General features: G+C 44.0%; 1 protein-coding gene across 3 annotated transcripts in view; it reads left to right on the forward strand.

Annotated features, from left to right (window-relative positions):
* The first annotated feature begins 861 nt into the window (after positions 1–861).
* Positions 862–17959, forward strand: part of HRAS (HRas proto-oncogene, GTPase) — a 120960-nt gene continuing 103862 nt past the window's right edge. For 2 of the 3 annotated variants that reach the window (XM_054971492.1, XM_054971491.1), the window contains exon 1: positions 862–1361. The gene's annotated coding sequence lies outside the window, so the exon portion shown is untranslated. Of the gene's footprint in view, positions 1362–2671; positions 2691–17959 lie in introns of those variants that run through there. The other variant, XM_054971493.1, reaches the window with a different exon arrangement.

The raw sequence follows: 17959 nt of genomic DNA on the forward strand, positions 1-17959 counted from the left end.
TACTACATCTTAATCACTCTTGAGCGCTCACACTCAATATAACCTATAGTGCCAGCCTACAGAGAGTTATACCCTTCTAAATCTATTTCAATCGATGGCTTTGGAAAGTTGCAATTCTTAGGACTGTACAATTAATTTGGTCATCACTCTAACGGCGTGTTTAAACAATCGTAGACAAGCAGCTAAAGGACCCCGCTCTCCTAAACTACTCAACACAAACTACTTTCAAGAAATTGTCATCTGTGTTTGTGATAGGCGCACGTGGATTGTACTCTAGATGAATTACAATGCGAATTCACGACCAGCCGTCTAGTTTCATCCCTTTGTGTGACACCCCCCCCCCCCCACCTCCGCTTCCAGCGTACCGGGTGTGGTCCTCTCTTTTTATACCGTGTGCATTTTCACAGCCTCCCCTCGCTCTCTGCACGAGAGAGAGGACGCAGCAGGAGCACCGATTACAGGGCAGAAATAGGCCCCGATGGAAGCAGCGGCGGTCGGGTGAGAAAGAAAGGCGGGAAGAATCGAGAAGCAGCCGAGACACCCGAACCAGGCCACGGAGAGAAGAAAGAGGGTTGTCGCCTAGAGAACCGGAATGGCGCGCTATGCGAAGGCTTGTTGAGACGGAATAAGAACAGAGGGCAAAAGGAAGCATTTGCCCAGGGAGAGGAAACCTCCCCCACTAGCGCCCTCCAGCCCACGAGAACCAGCCAGTTCTAAAAATAAGCACCGAGCGAAGCAACCCCTCTTCCCACTACGCCCGTTTCCTCCTCCCTCCGCCCAGCCCCCGCAGACCTCCCAGGCCAAAGCGGCGGCAGGCGGGGCCTAGGAAAGGCAGCTCTCGGTGTGATTGACAGGCCCCGCAGCCCACCACGAGGTCGGAGTCACGGGGGCCCCACCGCTGGGCGCCCGAGGGGCGCGCCAGAGCACCTATCAGCTGCTCCGGGAGGTTGTGAGCGACTAGTGGGTGGCGAGCGGAGCTTGGGCGTGTGCTGGGCGCTCGCTGGCTGGGCTCGTCTGGTGCACACGCATACATTGTCCAAGCCTGCACCGTCGCTCGCCACAGCAGCGGCCCCCGAGCGAGCGGGCGTGGTGGTGTCTGGTGCCAATGCGGGGAGGGCGCTGCAAGCAGGGGGCTCCTCCGCCGCCTCGGTGGAAAGTTCATCATTGCAACGAGCCAACAGACCATTGACTAAGTGCAAAAAGCCTTCTAGAGGCTAAGGGACGGAGGATCTGTGGATCTCTCCAGGGGTTTTTCCTTCCCTCCATGCAAACTTTGCATCCCCCTCCCTACGCTTCCTTTAAGAAGCTCCGGAGAAAGTGCAGCATTATTCCTCTGCCTTGTAAGGAAAGCAGCCTGGTGGGTAAGTACCTCCTCCCCCAGTATCTTTTGCTATTTGGGGCTAGGCGGGGAGGTCGTTCTCCGACCGTTGGTTTTTCTTCCGGACCGCAGAGTGATTTGTACCGACAGCAAGAGACTAACCAGGGAAGGCAGAGATGAAATGAATGTAGATCTGTGGGCGCCCTTGTCTCCTCTCACGCCCTGCTGGGAATGCTCAAGGCAGTGGGTGTAGTAACAGGCACTGCAGTGGCTGAGGCAACGTGTCCCAGGGAGCATGTGTGTACAGTGGGGTGCTGCTGGCTAGCTGCAGCCTCGTATGGCAGAGCCTGGTTTCCCGGAGAGAAAACGGCGGGCTGCCTTGATGGCCTCTGTGTTCTCAGAGGCTAGTGAAGCTGCAGCGCCTGGTAACCTGAGTCTCCAAAGTGAGCTGTGAAGACCAACCTGGTGGTACCCGCTGTGGCCAGAAGTCTTGTTTCCGAGAGTAAAGAGAAAGTCGTCCGGGCCATATGAATGAAGGGTGGGTGGGTTGTGGCGGGAGTAGCCCTTAGGAGATGGCACGACCTTTGGGAAAAAAGACCCTCGGAGAGATCATACAATCGGGTGGGGTGCTGGTAAGGCAACCACTGGGACTGTGTGCATTACGGAAATGGCCTCATGGTGTGTGTGTGAGAGAGAATCAGTGGACTGGAATACAGCGGGGTGTGTCTCTGACTGTATGTGGCCGGAGGGCAGTGGGTTCAGAAGGTGGGGGAGTAGCACTCATATTGTTTTGCCTGGGATTTTATTCTGAGGGACTCCTCCCCTTTGTTGTCAGTCCTCCTCTCGGTAGAAATCTGTGTATGTAAAGGGTGAGGCGCGTGTGCAGATTATGGCAACAGGCTAGTGTTTTCCTTTGGTGCCCCAGTGCGGTAGACCCTTTATTGCAGGCTTTGATGCTGTGCCATGGGACATCTTGTTTGGACCAGGAAGCCGCCTCCCAGGGCTACGATTTGTTGGTTTGCTGTATTTCAGAATTTGATGCTTTTGGGCATTGAGGGTTAAAAATCACCTGCTTGCCTGTCTCCCTGCCTGGGTTTACAATGACTCTGCTTTCTGTAAACACTTCCTGTCAGCCCAGAGAACATGGGGGAACATGGGAGGGGCATTGCATCTTCAAGAAGAAACCCACAGCTGTTACACTTCCTTTGCTTGTTTGTTTTCTTCCAGAGGCAATGCTTGCCCTAACTTACCCCTCTTTTGCCAGATCTCTGAGTACTTTTATGTTCCCACTGGCATTCGTCTGTGCTTTAGGGAGTAGTCTGAGATGACAATGAAGTTTATTTACAGCTGCAGATCCAGGTGGCATGTGCAAGTAAGAATATCCTTGATGCCTAGTATAGTTATGAAAGCTTTTAAGGGAAAGGATCCTAAACTGCAATGTTGTGTTTGCAAAGATTAGTGTAATTTCTTTTGTCTCTTTGGTTTCCCAATTCCTTCTTTTAAGCATACATTGTTTTCCTGCCTTTTGTAGCTTTTGGTTATGAATCTGTATTGATTGGGGAGGGGTTAACATGGATGCCTTCTTTGCTAGATGATGTCTGTACTGATGCTGCAAACTGTCACTTAAAATAGTTCCTGAGGACTTTCATACGCTCTGTTTGGGCTTAGGGCTTGAAAAATGCCATGTTTCTGATTGTTCCCAGGGCCCTTAGCAATTTGATGCTGGAGGCCTAGGAATGTGAAATACTGTGTGTGTCTCCTCCAAACCCTGTACCCAGCTGAGATCTAAATGTTTGCTGCTAGATCTTGCAATTTGACTGCTGCTGTATAAGCATTTTAAACCCTTGTTTGGGCTAAGCAATCATTTCAGCCTGAACTGAGCCAGGATAGGAATGTGTTTACTCCCTGTAGAAGTAATGTGTTTACTCCCTGTAGAAGTAGCACATCCTGTTGCTAAAGACAAAAGTCATTCCGGGCAGTGGGATCTGACCACTGACTAAGCATGTAGTGACTCCCAATGGGAAACGGTCTTTATTCAAAACCCACCTGTGAGCCCCACCCATGGAAGCAGGAGTCACCACTCCATGGTCCCTGGTGTCATATTATTCTCTTAAATAACATTTGGTTACTGGCAGCACACCAACCTAGTGACCCTCTTGCTGGAGCTTAATGTAACATTTGGGAAATAAGCACTTATTAAATATACTAACTGTATCCAATTTTTTAAAAAACCAGAAAATGTTCAGCTGCATGACAATTGCTCAAATATATGTCCATCTTGTACTTGAATCTAGTAAAACACTAAATCTAAAGAAGAGACTTGTGTTGTAAAACAGTTTGAAATGCTTATGTCAGCTGACAGGGAGAATTCTTTTCTTTTTGAAATAACTAATGGATGAGTGAGAAAATTGCTGAAAAAATGAGAAAGTAGCTCACGAAAGATTAGTTTTTCTGCTTTCATGAAATTAAGTTAAAAATGGAATCAGAGAAAACATATTCCTTTAATTTTGTTTATGTCCATGTATGCACATAATGGGATTTGCATAGGGACATCACAGGAGGCTGCTTTCCCTATACTCTTTAACCGTGGCTGTGCACACCTGTGGCTTAAGACAGAGGGAAGATGAATTCATCATGCTTTACTGGCAGCTTAAGCAACTTGTACTTGGCTTGGATTGTGAAAGTTTTTTTCATCTAGATGTTCATGATAACCTGTTCATTTGTGTAGGGAAATATGAGTGGTTATGAATATGCAGATAAATATGTAAAATTCATAATAAAATACATAGTTTTTTATGGAAGGTTAAAATACTTCTGACATTATTTAAGGGATGGGAAAGCAGATGGGGAAATCAAATGAGGATGAAAAAATGTAGATACTTTGTTATGTCCCGCCAAGTTGCCTCTGACCTATGGAGACCCTATGAAGGAAAGACCTCCAAAACGTCCTATCATTAACAGACTTGCTCAGAGCCTGCAAACTGGAGGACGTGGCTTTTTTTATTGAGTCAAGCCATCTCGTTTTAGGTCTTCCTCTTTTCCTGCTGCCTTCTACTTTTCCTAGCATTATTGACTTTTCTAGAGAATCTTGTCTTCTCATGATGTGACCAAAGTACGATAGCCTTAGTTTTGTCATATCCAAAATGTAGATACTGTTTCATAAAAGTTTGTACTGACATTTATAATAAATATAAATAAAAAGGCTTACTTATAACCGAGTTGATTTTATTAAACAGAAAGATGTTCAGAAAGGTAATTTGACAGCCTTTCTGGGAATCACTTAGAATTTCTTAAGAGTGACCACTAGAGTCTTCTAAAATGACTTATTAGATAAACATTACATTTTGCCCCTCTCCCCTCTCTCAGTGTATCATAAATTCTTTTCATCGTAGCTGTGCAGGTGCAGTAATGAATGTGTTTGGTGTGTTGATGGAAAAGGAGTGTTCACTATTATACTTTCTTTATTTAAGAAACTTTATTAGTCATGTTCCATGCAAGTATATTCTTAATGCATTTTACAATAAATTTCTGTATTCAGATTATGGACTGTAGTTGATCAGTCACTGTTACTTGAATATATATTTTTTCCATATAATTATTAAGTAATACTTGTTAATCAATTATATTTTGCACAGTTTTAATGGAAATAAACTTTGAATGGTTTTTACTACACACACCCATGGGGTAAATGTAATGTGGGAAAGAGAAAACGAAACTCTAATGTTCTAAATAAGAAAACACTGAGGTCTGTGTGCTCTGCATCTTCTTTGAGAAACAGATTTATGCTACATTCTTAGCCATCTTAAAGATATGAGCTACTCTTACTCAGTTATTGGTGTTAAAATGTAGTGTGGCAATTTAGTATGTTGTCAGAATTGTAAGTTCAGTGTTCTGGCTTGGCACTGTAAAGGTCACAGTTACCAGATTGCTCAGGCTCCAGGAAACTGAGTGTAGGCCTTCATCTCCTCTGCTTTTCTCATTCCTTTCTGTTATTTTGTTACCCTTGACTTTTCCTTCTTCCCAGTTGAAATATTAACCTCCTTGGGGCATGACGATCATTTGTTTACACTACTCTGTAAAAACCCATGTACACGTGTAAATAATAACAAAAATGTGGCTTTTACTTTGCTGAAGCAGGTGTGCTTGGTTGAATGATAATCTCATTGGATGCTAAGAATAGAGTATGATTTTAATTGATATTTGTTTGGTTTTCTAAGCTAATTATGTATTTACAGTCAGACCGAAATCTGCCCTATATGGTAAAGGCCTCTTACATTGTAAAGCTTTTTCCTGTTTCAGGCACAGCCAGCCCTTTACACAGATTGCATGCCACCACTGTCCCGTATCTCTGGAACCCTTTTTAAGACATATAGAACATATTTTACAGTAGACATTTTAAAATACCCCAGATTGCCTTTATCCCTTTTTCATACTTATTCATAATATCCTCTCTGTTTTAAAACCCAACATGTTGTTGCTTATTGAACCTGCTGTATCTGAATCCACCATCCCTCTCTCAATTTAATAGTTCATAGCTATGTTGATCCCCAAGAGAATGCTGGTCCTCTTGTGATGCTCTTAAGTAGTTATCAAAAAACCATAAGGAACTTTTTCAGTAAGGAAGTGGGTCAGAGCCAGGCCTGGGTGCTAATAGAAGGGTTAATGAATAATTCCTCTTACTGTCATTACAGTAGACATAATGGCAAGGGAGTCTGTGTTGCAAGGCCAATTGTTTTAGCTGATGTTTCAGGGGATGCGGGAAGACAGACGGGTGGTAAAGCCAGACTGGAGCATTGCTCCTTCAGAATCCCAAGTAATTGATTCCTAGGTTTCTAATGCATTTAGAAAATGCATTAAGTTTGTGGAAATAATCTTCTTTCATGATGGATGCAGGAATAATGATTGCAAATGCAAGTTGAAGCAGCCACAGAATGGTATATTCAGTGTCTCTGCTATTGTGTATTCAGAGGCATGATCTCATATATTAGTTTATGCACAATAGAACTATATATTTGCAAATCTAATGAGGGCTGGAAACCTAACTGTGTCTGGAAAGCTACCTACTTGTCAGAGCTAGGGAGTTATTCTATGTTCTCTCAGTCTTGGAGAGTGATTTCTGTGAGGGTACAAACAGTAATGGCCTTAAGAGAGAAACTAGTTGTAAATGTGTGCTGTTGTGTCTAATTGTTTCTAATGTGTGCTTCCCAGATTACTACACTCTGCAACAAGAGTTCCAGGAAATAAAATGGTGCATGTTTTACCCATAAGTACTTCATACATAGAATGGTAGGAGCTAACATGAGAGAGTTAAAAATCTAAAATGGAACTCTTGACCTCTACTTCACCTGTTTGTGCAGTGCTCTGCATAACATGGAATTTAGTATTTCTGTTATAAGGTCTCAGTGGATAGGCTTGTGTATGGAAAGGTTGAGATCTACTAGATTCATAGATAAAAAGTACATTTTTATACCATTCTGACTACAATTTAAAGAAAAGAACTGCTTACTTATAGTGCATATTGTTGTAGTTTCTATTTCTAATCATTTTGTTGACCTTGAAACTGGTTAGATGAAAAGTGGGAGCAATTTGAACACATTTAAATTTCACTTGTTTTTAATCCAGTAATCCTTGTAGGGTGGCATTTTGATCAACTATACAAGTATTGCATGTAATGTATTTTAATCCAGTTAATTGATTAGTCTCCTTTATACAGTCAAAGAACGTATTGAGTACTCCTCACTTTCCTGGCTTGCTTTGTCTTGTGCTGTGGATAAATTGTGTTCTCTTTCAGGGAGAACATAGCTGTCATGCTGAATCTGTCACTTGTAGATTCTGTTTTCTCTTGACTGTGATGATAACTAGCACCACCTCCTTCTCATTTTTACTCCTCCAGTTTTCTTTTTCTTTTCTTTTAATCTTTTATGAACATATTTCAATTTATTTTGTTGTTCTCACCTTTTTAAAAAAGGTTGCATGCTATCTGGCAGGTTTCCCCCCCAATAGCACACAGCCAGAGACATTATACTTATTATCTCTGGATTGATGTTAAAACCAATGGCCAAATGGGGTGGAAGGATGGAGTGCAGTGGTACTGTTTGCTTCCAGTGCATGCTTTACAATTTCTTCATGGTTCCCCAGTCAGCTGAATGGAACCCATCAGATTGTTAATTTAATTGTTTCTCAAGTATTGCTGGAAAATGGTAACTATTATTGACAAAAATCTCATAACTGGGATTGGCCGTCATTCCTTGGTGAGCGTACATGTTGAGACAAAGACAGAGTTATTGTGGCATAATTTCTGAAGAGATCAATATCTAAACCTGATTAAGCAGATGGTACAAAAACTTTGGAAAATTAAGTCTCTTGGCAGAAGCTTGCTTGATTTAAGTATTGAAAAATCCAAGTATAACTAATTTTTGCCTCATAATGTCAAAATTATCATGTTGCTAAGCTCCAGGCATTGCTGTTACATTCACATGAAGTACACGGAGGCATGTGCTTCAGTTTTCCTGAAATAATTTATCTTAGGCTGTAATCCTAAGTATATTTATTGAGGTTGTAAGTCCAATTCAACTTAGCGGTATTTCCACCGTTTGAGGATAGGACAGTATGATATGCACAGCTCTGAAAAGCACATTTTAGCCCCTCTCATGCTATTTGTGTTGTACATGTGAATGTAAGCTAGAGCAAGTCAAATACAGACTGTGGCCAGTGTTAGTTCTATGTTTACATTATCGTAAAGTTGCAGCCAACTTGTGGAGACCCCTCATGGGGTTTTCAGTGCAAGAGATGAGCAGAAGTCATTTGCCATTTCTTTCCTTCGCATAGAAACCCAGAATCTTCCTTGGTTGCCTCTCATTCATGTACTAGCCATGATCAACCCTACTTAGTTTCCAAGCTCTGATGAACTCAGGCTAGTCTGGGCTATTGAGGCTCCTATATTAACTTTACAGTCTATTTTTAAGAAGAGCCTCCTTGTTTGTAAATATCTTTGAGTTTAACATGTCTCCTTCTTTCTATATTTTCTGTAAACTGAACAGTATCCAAATGTGGAAGTATTTCTCTGAAGATACCTGTTTCTGTAGGTGAATGGTGCATTATTGATAGTGCCTCTTGCTGTTTTGTTGTATGTATTAAAGCTCTGGGACACCTGCTTATTAGGAATGGCGAAGGGAATGTGCGGTTTGATTTGTTGTTGCTGAGATTCTATATAATAATAACTGCACTTATATACTGTTCTTTTAGACAGATTAATGCTCCACTCAGAGCACTGAACGATGTCAGTGCTATTATCCTGCAATACAGCTGGAGAGCTGGGGCTAAGAGGATTGGCTTACCCAAGGCCACTTGCTGAGCTAATGGCAGTAGTGGGATTTGAACCAACAGAGTGCTGTCTTGCAACCCAACCACTTAACCACAATGCTGTATAGATTTGAATGTGGGCTTTCAGCATTTTGACAGAATGTGAGTCTACCAAGTTCTTGCTCCTCCTTTTTGGCAGAGGTCTGAGATCATGGTTGGAGATTTCCCCCCTTTTGACTGGATACTTATATGTGACACTGTTCTGCTTGCTTACTACTATTTTCTGAAAGGTGCTCTGTGCTGCAAGCTTATCGGCAAGCTGCAGGCATCTGAAATCCCCATCCCAAAATGATTTGCTTGAAGCTAAGAAAGATGGTTTGCTGTCTAGAGCTACTGTAGTCCACCTTCCATTCACTACAAACAAGACACCTGTTTGAACACTATCTGTATGTTTTGTCAGGTGCTGCTATATTCAATATAGCTTTTTAAGGGATTTGTGTGTGGTGGAATATTCAGTGAGAATGTTGCTCATGAATGCAGATCCTTGCCAGTGGTTGGATTTGTTATATTGTGGTGTTGACTCCAGCTGGTTCTGGCTGGCTGAAGTTGGCCTGTTTGTTGTCCATGCTGTTCAAAGTAAGATCTCCGTTCCCCTAGCCATGACCTGACACAGGAACCACTACATAGGTGATGCAAATCACTTTATGGATGCTGTTGGTGAGTGTTCAAAGGCAGATTGGCTGTGGTCAGATATGAGCAGATACAGCTGTCTGACCTTTGAAGCTGACCTTAATATGTAACATCTCAGAGGGACTTCATTCCTTAAAGTTTTTTTTGGAGTACTTAGACAGTGATGTAGAAATGCAGTGTATTAATTTTTTTCTTAGTGGGGCTAAGTGCTTTTCATAGTCAACTTGTTAGTGTTTAAGGAGTTATGGGCCTGCTCTTTTTTATGCCCATGACAATGGGATATTTATTTATTTATTTAAAACATTTATTAGCCACTTTTCTACCATGCAGGAACACAAAAGGGGCTTACAATGTAAATAAAATAACCACAACATGAATAAAAACAAAGTTTAAAGCACAGTTTATGACTGCCGAAAACATAGAAACAAAGTTAATTAAAAGCAGTCCAAAATAAAAAAACATCTTCAGTTGCTTTATAAAGATCAGCAGTAAGGGGGCCAGGTGTACCTTCCTGCAGATGCTGTTCCATAGTTCTGGGACTGCTACTGAAAAGGCCCTCCTTGTGTATCCTCCAGGTAAGCTTCTTTAACTGATAGGACAGTCAGGAGGGCCTCGCCCTATGATCTTAATTACCAGGCAAGAACATATGGGAGAAAAGAATCTCTCAGATACACCAGTCCCAAGCCATGTAGCACTTTAAAGATCAAACTGATACCTTGAATAGTGTTCTGGAGTGTATTGGTAGTCAGTGGAGTTGCTGTAATAGTGGGGTCATATGCTTCTGATAAATGGCTCCACCTAGCAGTCTAGCTGAACATTTCTGCACTGGTTGCAGCTTCCAAATGCTCTTGAAGTTTCGCCCCAAGTAGAATGCATTGCAGTATATTTATATGTAACTAAGGCGTGGATCACTGTGGCTGGTCTTGACTAAGCCAAGAATGGGTGTAGCTGGTGCACCAGCCAAAGCTGGGCAAAAGCACTCCAGACTCTGCAACCAAATGGTTTTCTAAGTTGACTGTCATGTCGAGCAGCACTCCCAAGCTGTGAACCTGGCTTTTCTAACCCCATTCAAGACCGAAGAGATCTCAAATTCCAGATCTGCCTTTCTGTTAACCCAGAGAACCTCTGTCTTGTCAAGATTTAGTTTCAACTTGTTCACCCTCATTGAGCCCATTACTGACTCCATGCAGTGGTTCAAAATATCAACAGCATCCTTGGAATTAGATGAAAAAGAGAAATAGAACTGGGTATCATCTACATATTGGTGATACCACGGCCCAAACCTTCTAATGACCTTTTCCAGTGGCTTCCTATAGATACTAAATAGCATGGGGATTTAAGATTGAATCTTGTGGAAACAACTCTACCCCTCTGCCAAGGGGTAGAGCAGGAATTCCACAGCACCACCTTCTGAGACCAAAATTTCAGAAAGGAATCAAACCACCATAACACAGTGCCCCTTTGTACCAGCACCAAGAGACGACTCAGCAGGATAGTGTTGAAGGCTGTGGAGAGATTCAGGAGGGCTAGTAGGATAACATAGTTCTTGGTGGATGTCATCAGCCAAGGTGACCAGAGCAATCTGTATTCCAAACCCTAGCCTGAAGCCAGATCAAAATAGGTCCAAAAACTCAGTCTCTTCCAAGAGACCTTGGAGCTGGGAAGCAACCAACCTGCTTAAGCACCTTAACCAAGAATGCAAGGTCAGAGACTGGCTCCAACATAGTGGGGCTCAGGGAGGGCTTTTTCAAAACAGGTCTGCTCACTGTCTCCTTGAGCATGGGGGGCACAACTCCTGCTCTCAATGGAGCATTTACCACTTCCCTTACCTACTTAGCCAGTCCCCCTCTAGCAGGTTTTATCAGCTAGGAAGGGCTAGAGTCAAGAGCACAGGCCTCACCTCTCCAAGGATTTTGTTCACCTCCTCAGCTCTACAAACTGAAAGGCACCCAGATAAACTGAACAGGCAGATGCCAGAGGTGTAGCGTCTGAACAAACGTCCACACTGGCATCTAACTCAGTAAATCTGGGTGATTTTGTTTGCAAAGTAAGTACCAAATGGATCACAGTGGGCTGTCATGTGTTCTCAGAGTCCAGTTCCCTAGGGCTATGATGTAAAAGCCCCCCCCCCCAAAGAGAGGGAACAGCTCAGTAGATAATTATGTGCAGGCACAATGGTTGTGGAAAAATACTGCCTTTCACTGCCACAGAATAGATTCTAATACAGGCACTACGTTGTGTTCGGTCAGCTTTGCTCCATGTTTTCTGCCAGCAGTTCTCTAGCTGTCATCCATTCTGTTGCACTACCATCCATTAATAGAAGGGTTGGTTGAAGAGAAAGGTATGTAGGAGGGATTTGAAAGGACATGGAGATAGGAAAGGGAAGAAGTCAAAGGTGAGTTTGTTCATTTACTTCATTTATACACTTCCTTTTTCCCTAGTGGAGTCCCAAGGTGGGTTCAATTGTTCTCCCTCTGAGGCGGAGGACATCTTGATGGGTGATTCCCACCCTCCATTCAAGTAGGCAGGAACAAGTTTTCTACTTCCTGTCTTCCCAGTGGGAGTCCCCTTTTCTTTCAGTTTCATTCCTGCCTCAACAAGGGAGAGCAGCTTCATCCGAGGGCTGCCTTGCCTTTTAACGGTTTCTCTTGCTTTCCTTCTAATTGGAACAGACAGCATGTCAGCTAATTAAGTGGACAGATATTTCACCAGGTGCTTCCATCCCAAGGCCAAAGTAACCGATGCATTGACATCACAGTGGCCACGCATTCTGCTTTTTGCCTTCCAACTGCTCCGATTCTCCCGAAGCTAATCAGGAAGATAAGATAACAAAAACAAACAAACAAAAAAGCAGAAATCATAGTGGTACCACCTTATTTGCCCCAGCTCCAATGCTCTCTACTCTTCAGCAGCTGTCAACACTTCCAACCCTGACTTCTCTAATATCTCTGGATATGCTCCAGCGATGCTAAGTTCTCCCTCTCAGGTGGAGGACATCTTGGGTGATTCCCACCGTCCAATCAGGGAGGCAGGAACTAATTTTCTTCCTCTTGCGGTCTGACATGCGGGACACCCTCTCTTCAGTTCTGTACCTGCCTTAGGGAAGAGCAGTCTAGTAGCAGATTAGCTCTGCAACTTTCTTATTAAGACTTCACTTTCACTTCCTCTTCCTACTCCTTGCTCTTCTCTTCCTTTAATCTTTACTTTGTCTTTCAAACTCTGTTGACTTAAAACTTTCATAGTTCCTGTCTTTTTGCTGTCCTCTCCTGTCTCTTACTACTCTCCCTGGCTGACTGAGAGGATCACGGCAGCCATTTGGGGCAGCTGCCTACAAGAGGGACATCAGGGATTCTGAGGACAGCTTCCTAGACAACAGAGAGGAATGATCCCCAGTATTCGCATTGAACACAATGGGGATTGATGAATCTGGTGCCGACATGCCTCCTGGCTTGTACGTGCTCCCAGCAACGAGTCAGCACTGACATGCCTCTGTGGCTTGTGCGGTCTCCCAGCTACAAGTCCGCCTCAGAGCCATAGAAGAGTTTCAAAGGCTCATCCCACTGATCGGAAGATGGATGCATCTTGCACGCTCCTGCTCTGCAGCTGGAGTTGGCGTGTTACCTCAGCCCAGGCTTTTGGTGGGAAAAGACACCACGAATCTCCTCAGCTCTGGTGCCACAGTGAATGTGCCCATGCCAACCTCCTGGCTGGAGATTCCACAGCAGGCTTTTTCTCTTCAGATCTATCCCTCCCTTTACAACAGGACTCTTCCTGTCAGATGGGTAACATATGAAGGGGACAAACTTGCCTGTGTCTTTGAACCTTTTAACTTCCCAAGACTAACCATGAGGGAAGAAATATATAATCTCTGCTGGGCTGAAACCTCTGTTAATAGTAGTGTGGTGTCTACCTCCTCCTCCTCCTTCCTCCATGGGCGAGGCTGAGGCTCGGTGAAAGAACTTCTGCTTTGCCTGCAGAAGGATCCAGGTTTGTTCCCCATTAACTCCAGTTAAAAAGATTAGGTAGATGATGGAAAAAAGAAAAAACTTCTTCCTGAGACCCTGGAGACCTGCTGCCAGTCTGAGTAGACAACACTGACCTTGGTGGACCGATGGTCTGAGTCAGAATAAGGCAGGTTGGAATGTTTAACAGACAGGAATCCCCACTGAGTAGGGGGATTGCTCTCAGAGAGCATCTATAATGGCAAGGAGAAGGAAGAATTCCTTCAGATGTGGAGGAGGAGGAAATATCCCTGCCAGAACAGTCAGACCAGCTGTCTGAATCTGAGGTCTACCAGTATTTACTACCTAGACATTCTCAGCCTTAGGGCTGCAGGAATTACCCTTGGAGGAGGAGGACTCTTAGACAGGGAAAACTAATCCAGACCCCAGGAAAACAAGAGTGTCTTCCTAAGGAAAGTTCCCCAGAAAGGTCCTCCCATTTTCAGAATATTTTAGGAGACAGCTCAAGGCTGAGTGGTGTAAACCATCAGCCAATAAGCAATTCTCTAATGTGGTAAAAACAAACAAACCTGTGCTCACTAACTTTCTTTGCTATGAGATGTTGCAGGTACCTGCGATCGACACTCCAGTGGATACACTTCAGTCATCTGGGCTCTTGTCAGAGGATAAGCAAGGATCAGTCAGAGACAACTTAGACAAGGAGAGAGAGGTCATGCTGAAGAAAGCTCACGAGGATATGGCTATGATTATAAAGGCTACAGCCATTGCCTCCAGAGCATCAGAAGCATGGATCAGAAAACCGATCCTACTTCTCCCATACAACAATAGATGCCCCCCTTGAAGGGGCAAACGGAATTTTAAAGGCCAGTACCTTCAAGGCAGACACCATCCTGGATGCACTTACCTTTTCTTCCAGGACTATGGTCTCAGCAGCAGTAACAAGTAGACACTCTTGACTAAGAGCTTGGCCAGCAGTTTTGCACTCTAAAAATATCGTCCTGGCTTACCACTTTCAGAGAGACAAGCTATTTGGGGATACCCTGGGAAAGATCTGGGTTGAGACCCAGGACAAAAGAAAGTGTTGCCCAAAAACACTCTTAACAGTCTGAGAGGCGATCCCTTGGCCCTCGGCCATTTTATTCACAACACACTCCACTAAGGTCCAGACAGGATTCCAAGCTACCATTCTGGGGTTAATCTAGATATCCCTTTAATAAGGGGGGGTGTCCTTTCAAGAACCCACTTGTAGTATAGTGGTTAAGTAACTGAACTGTGTTGCAGTACTCTGCTGGTTCTGATCTCACTACTGCCATGAACTTACCACATGGCCTTGGGTAAACCATTCCTCTCGGACCCAGCTCCCCAGCTGTATGGTGAGGATAATGCTTACTTTGTCCCAAGATCAAACAGACAGTTCTTCACACGTGAAAAGAGATCTGACCTTGATACCAAGCGCTCTAAGACAGGACTTACAAGCAAGCCATCCCTGTGAGAGGCCAAGTACTCCTTACCATCAAGCCTAGGTCGACACGCAGGCAGAAAGCTGGACCTTAGAAATAGTCTCACAAGGCTATTCCATACAATTTGAAAGCTACCCACCAGAACATTTTGTCATCTCTCCTGTACATGAAATCTTAACTCAAAATGTAATTCAACACCTGGGTATTCAAGCTGTGGAGCATGTTCCCCACAACGAAAGAGGACAAGGGAGTCTACTCAACCTTCTTCATAGTCCCTAAAAATAATGGGGACTGGAGGGCGTTGTTAGACCTTAACTTTTTGAACAAGTTTATCAAGTTTCATCACTTCTGAATGGAAACTCTGCGCTCAGTCACAGAGGCCATTCAACTAGAAGAATACATGACATCTACAGATCTCGCAGAAGCATACCTCCATGTACCGATTCTGACAGCCCATCAACAATACCTAAGATTTTGCACAGAAAAAAACCCTGGCAGTTCCGAGCCATCCCTTTCGGCCTGTCCACCGCGCCAAGACTATTCACAAAACACCTGATCAACCCCATCGTATGTCTCAGAGAGAGTGGTATTCATGTTCATTTGCACCCAGACGATCTCCTGATCAGAACATGTTCAAAAGAAAAATCTCACCACGACACTCAGTTCTTCATTCAGTTCCTACAAGGTGGAACACCTGGGTATGATCATCAAAAGTGTTGTCTATCTCTCACCAAAGAAGAGGTCAGGAAGACCAGACAGCTGGCCGAGACTGTCATCAGAGTGAAAATCACTTCTCATGACACTACCCAAACTGATGAGTATGCTAGCGGCCAGCAACAAGGCTGGCAACCTTGGGGTTGTCTACATGCAAGATCGCTTCAGACCTTTCTCAGATCTTATTAACAGCAGATCATGGAGAAGACAGATCTTCCCATTCCGATACCACTTCAAAGCAAAAGATCCATGACTCCTTGAGAACAACAAATACAGATGCAAGCATCACAGGTTAGGCACGTCTTCCTATCAATGTCTTGGAAATGTGAACGATTTGTCTGGCCTTGTTCCAGTTCAGAGATCAGATAGCGAACTCACACATCCTGATCTGTACAGACAAGGTCGCAGATAAGATATATGTAAACAAGCGGGGGGGGGGGGGAGGGATACAAGACCTTGAAGTGGCACAAGGAGGCGACAAGGATACTTACCTGGGAGGAAGGTCACCTAGTCTCGATCAAAGGCATATCCAATGTCCAGGCAGACTGGCTGACCAGGTAGACCATTCAGCAAGTGGAATAGTCCCTTAAGAAAGATCTGATCTAATGAATAACATTGCACTTTGCAACACCTTTCATGGACCTGTTTGCATCCCAACACAACCCTCAACTATCAAGGTACGTGACAAGGTTTGTTCCACTCACAAGCAGATGCCCTGACGTTGCAGTGGCCATTGGGCCTCCTCTATGCATTACCGTCCTTATCAGTAATACCCAAACTCCTGAGAAGGATGAAGTAACAGGGAGTGAAGTGCTAGTGATTGCCTCTTTGTGGCCCCACAGACTGTGCTTTTCCACACTCCAACAAATGGTGATATCTCCACCCCACATCCTACCAACCTCTTTGGTCACATTACAGCAGGAAATGATTTGGCACTCTCATTTAGATTTGCTCTGCTTAACTGTGTGGAAATAGAAAGGAAAATCTTCCTAAGATAGGGATATTCCAGAGAGTTGGCTGACACTCTCTTAGCATCCAGAAAACAGTTCACAGGCAGAATTTTCAATTCCTCTTGGAAAGCTCTCACTTAGTGGGGCAGGAGGAAAGCATTGGACATTTTACGTAGCCCTGACCAAACATCCATTTGAACTGGTCAAGGATGTTCCCCTGAGAAGGCTGAGAATGAAGACCATCTTCCTTATTGTGGTCACATCTGCCAGAAGAATCTCAGACCTAAGCGCACTATCAGTCAGACCTGAACTCTGTATCTTTCACAACGATAAGGTGATACTTCATACTGTCCCCACCTTTCTTCCAAAAGTCTATTCCAAATTCCATAGGTTGCAAGAGATAAGGCTACCATATTTCTACCTGTACCCTAAATATACTAGGGAGAGGCTCTGACACAACCTAGATATCAGAAGGAAGCTCAAGGCCTATCTGCCCCAAACAGTACAAATCAGAAAGTCGGACTTACTGTTCATCAGTATATCTCCCCTCAATTTGGGGAAGAAAATGCCTTCAGCAGCCATAGGTGCCAATAACAAAACATACACTATTGAAGCTCACAAAGCTCTCATTGTAGAAGTTTCTAATGGAATAACAGCTCACTCTGTGAGAAGCGCTGCTACCAATGCAGCGTTACAGAGGAACACTTCTGTAGAAAAAGTCTACAGGGCAGCAACATGGTTGTCGATCTCGACCTTGGTGAGACGCTAGAAATTAAATCTATATTATTCTGCGGACACCACCTGCAGTAGAAAAGTACTGCAGTGCATGATTTCGGATGAAGACCACATCCCACCCAGAAAGTAGAAACTGCTTTGGAAGCACCCAAGATGTCCTCCGCCTCAGAGGAAGAACAGACCTTTGGACGCTTACCGTGAAGGGTCCTCCTCTGAGGAAAGGAGGACATCTTGCCCTCCCTAGGTCTTCATCCTCCTCTACTCTGCTGCCTCATTCTTCTACCTCCTCTGGATTATGCTTTATTTACAGTACATGTTAACACAACAGGTGTTTTTTCTCTCAGTATTGACAGTAGCTGAATGATAAATTCAATGTTTACTACTTTGTGGAGTCACCTGAACTGAAGAGAGAGGGTGTCCCACATGCCAGACAGGAAGAGGAAGAAAATTAGTTCCTGCCTCCCTGATTGGACGGTGGGAATCACCCAAGATGTCCTTTCCTCAGAGGAGAAGGACCCTTCACGGTAAGTGTCCAAAGGTCCATTCTGCATCCACACCTGGAATAGCTATATTTAATCACATGGAGAGACTCCCTCTCTTGGCTAGGCTATTCTCAAGAAGTAACCAACACGCTACTGGCCTCTAGGAGACAGTCCACTAACAGGACATATAATCGTCATAGAAAGCCTTCACAGGAGATGCAAAAGAAAAAGGGGTTAACTTCATGAAACCCCAAACCAGATCTATTCTATACTTCCTACAGACACCTTACATATGTAGCTCCCTCTAGTGTGATACTCTGAAGGATCCGCCACAGGTTCACCAATT

This window comes from Eublepharis macularius, chromosome 2 (assembly GCF_028583425.1).
Source record: "Eublepharis macularius isolate TG4126 chromosome 2, MPM_Emac_v1.0, whole genome shotgun sequence".
NCBI classification, from domain to species: Eukaryota; Metazoa; Chordata; class Lepidosauria; order Squamata; family Eublepharidae; genus Eublepharis; species Eublepharis macularius.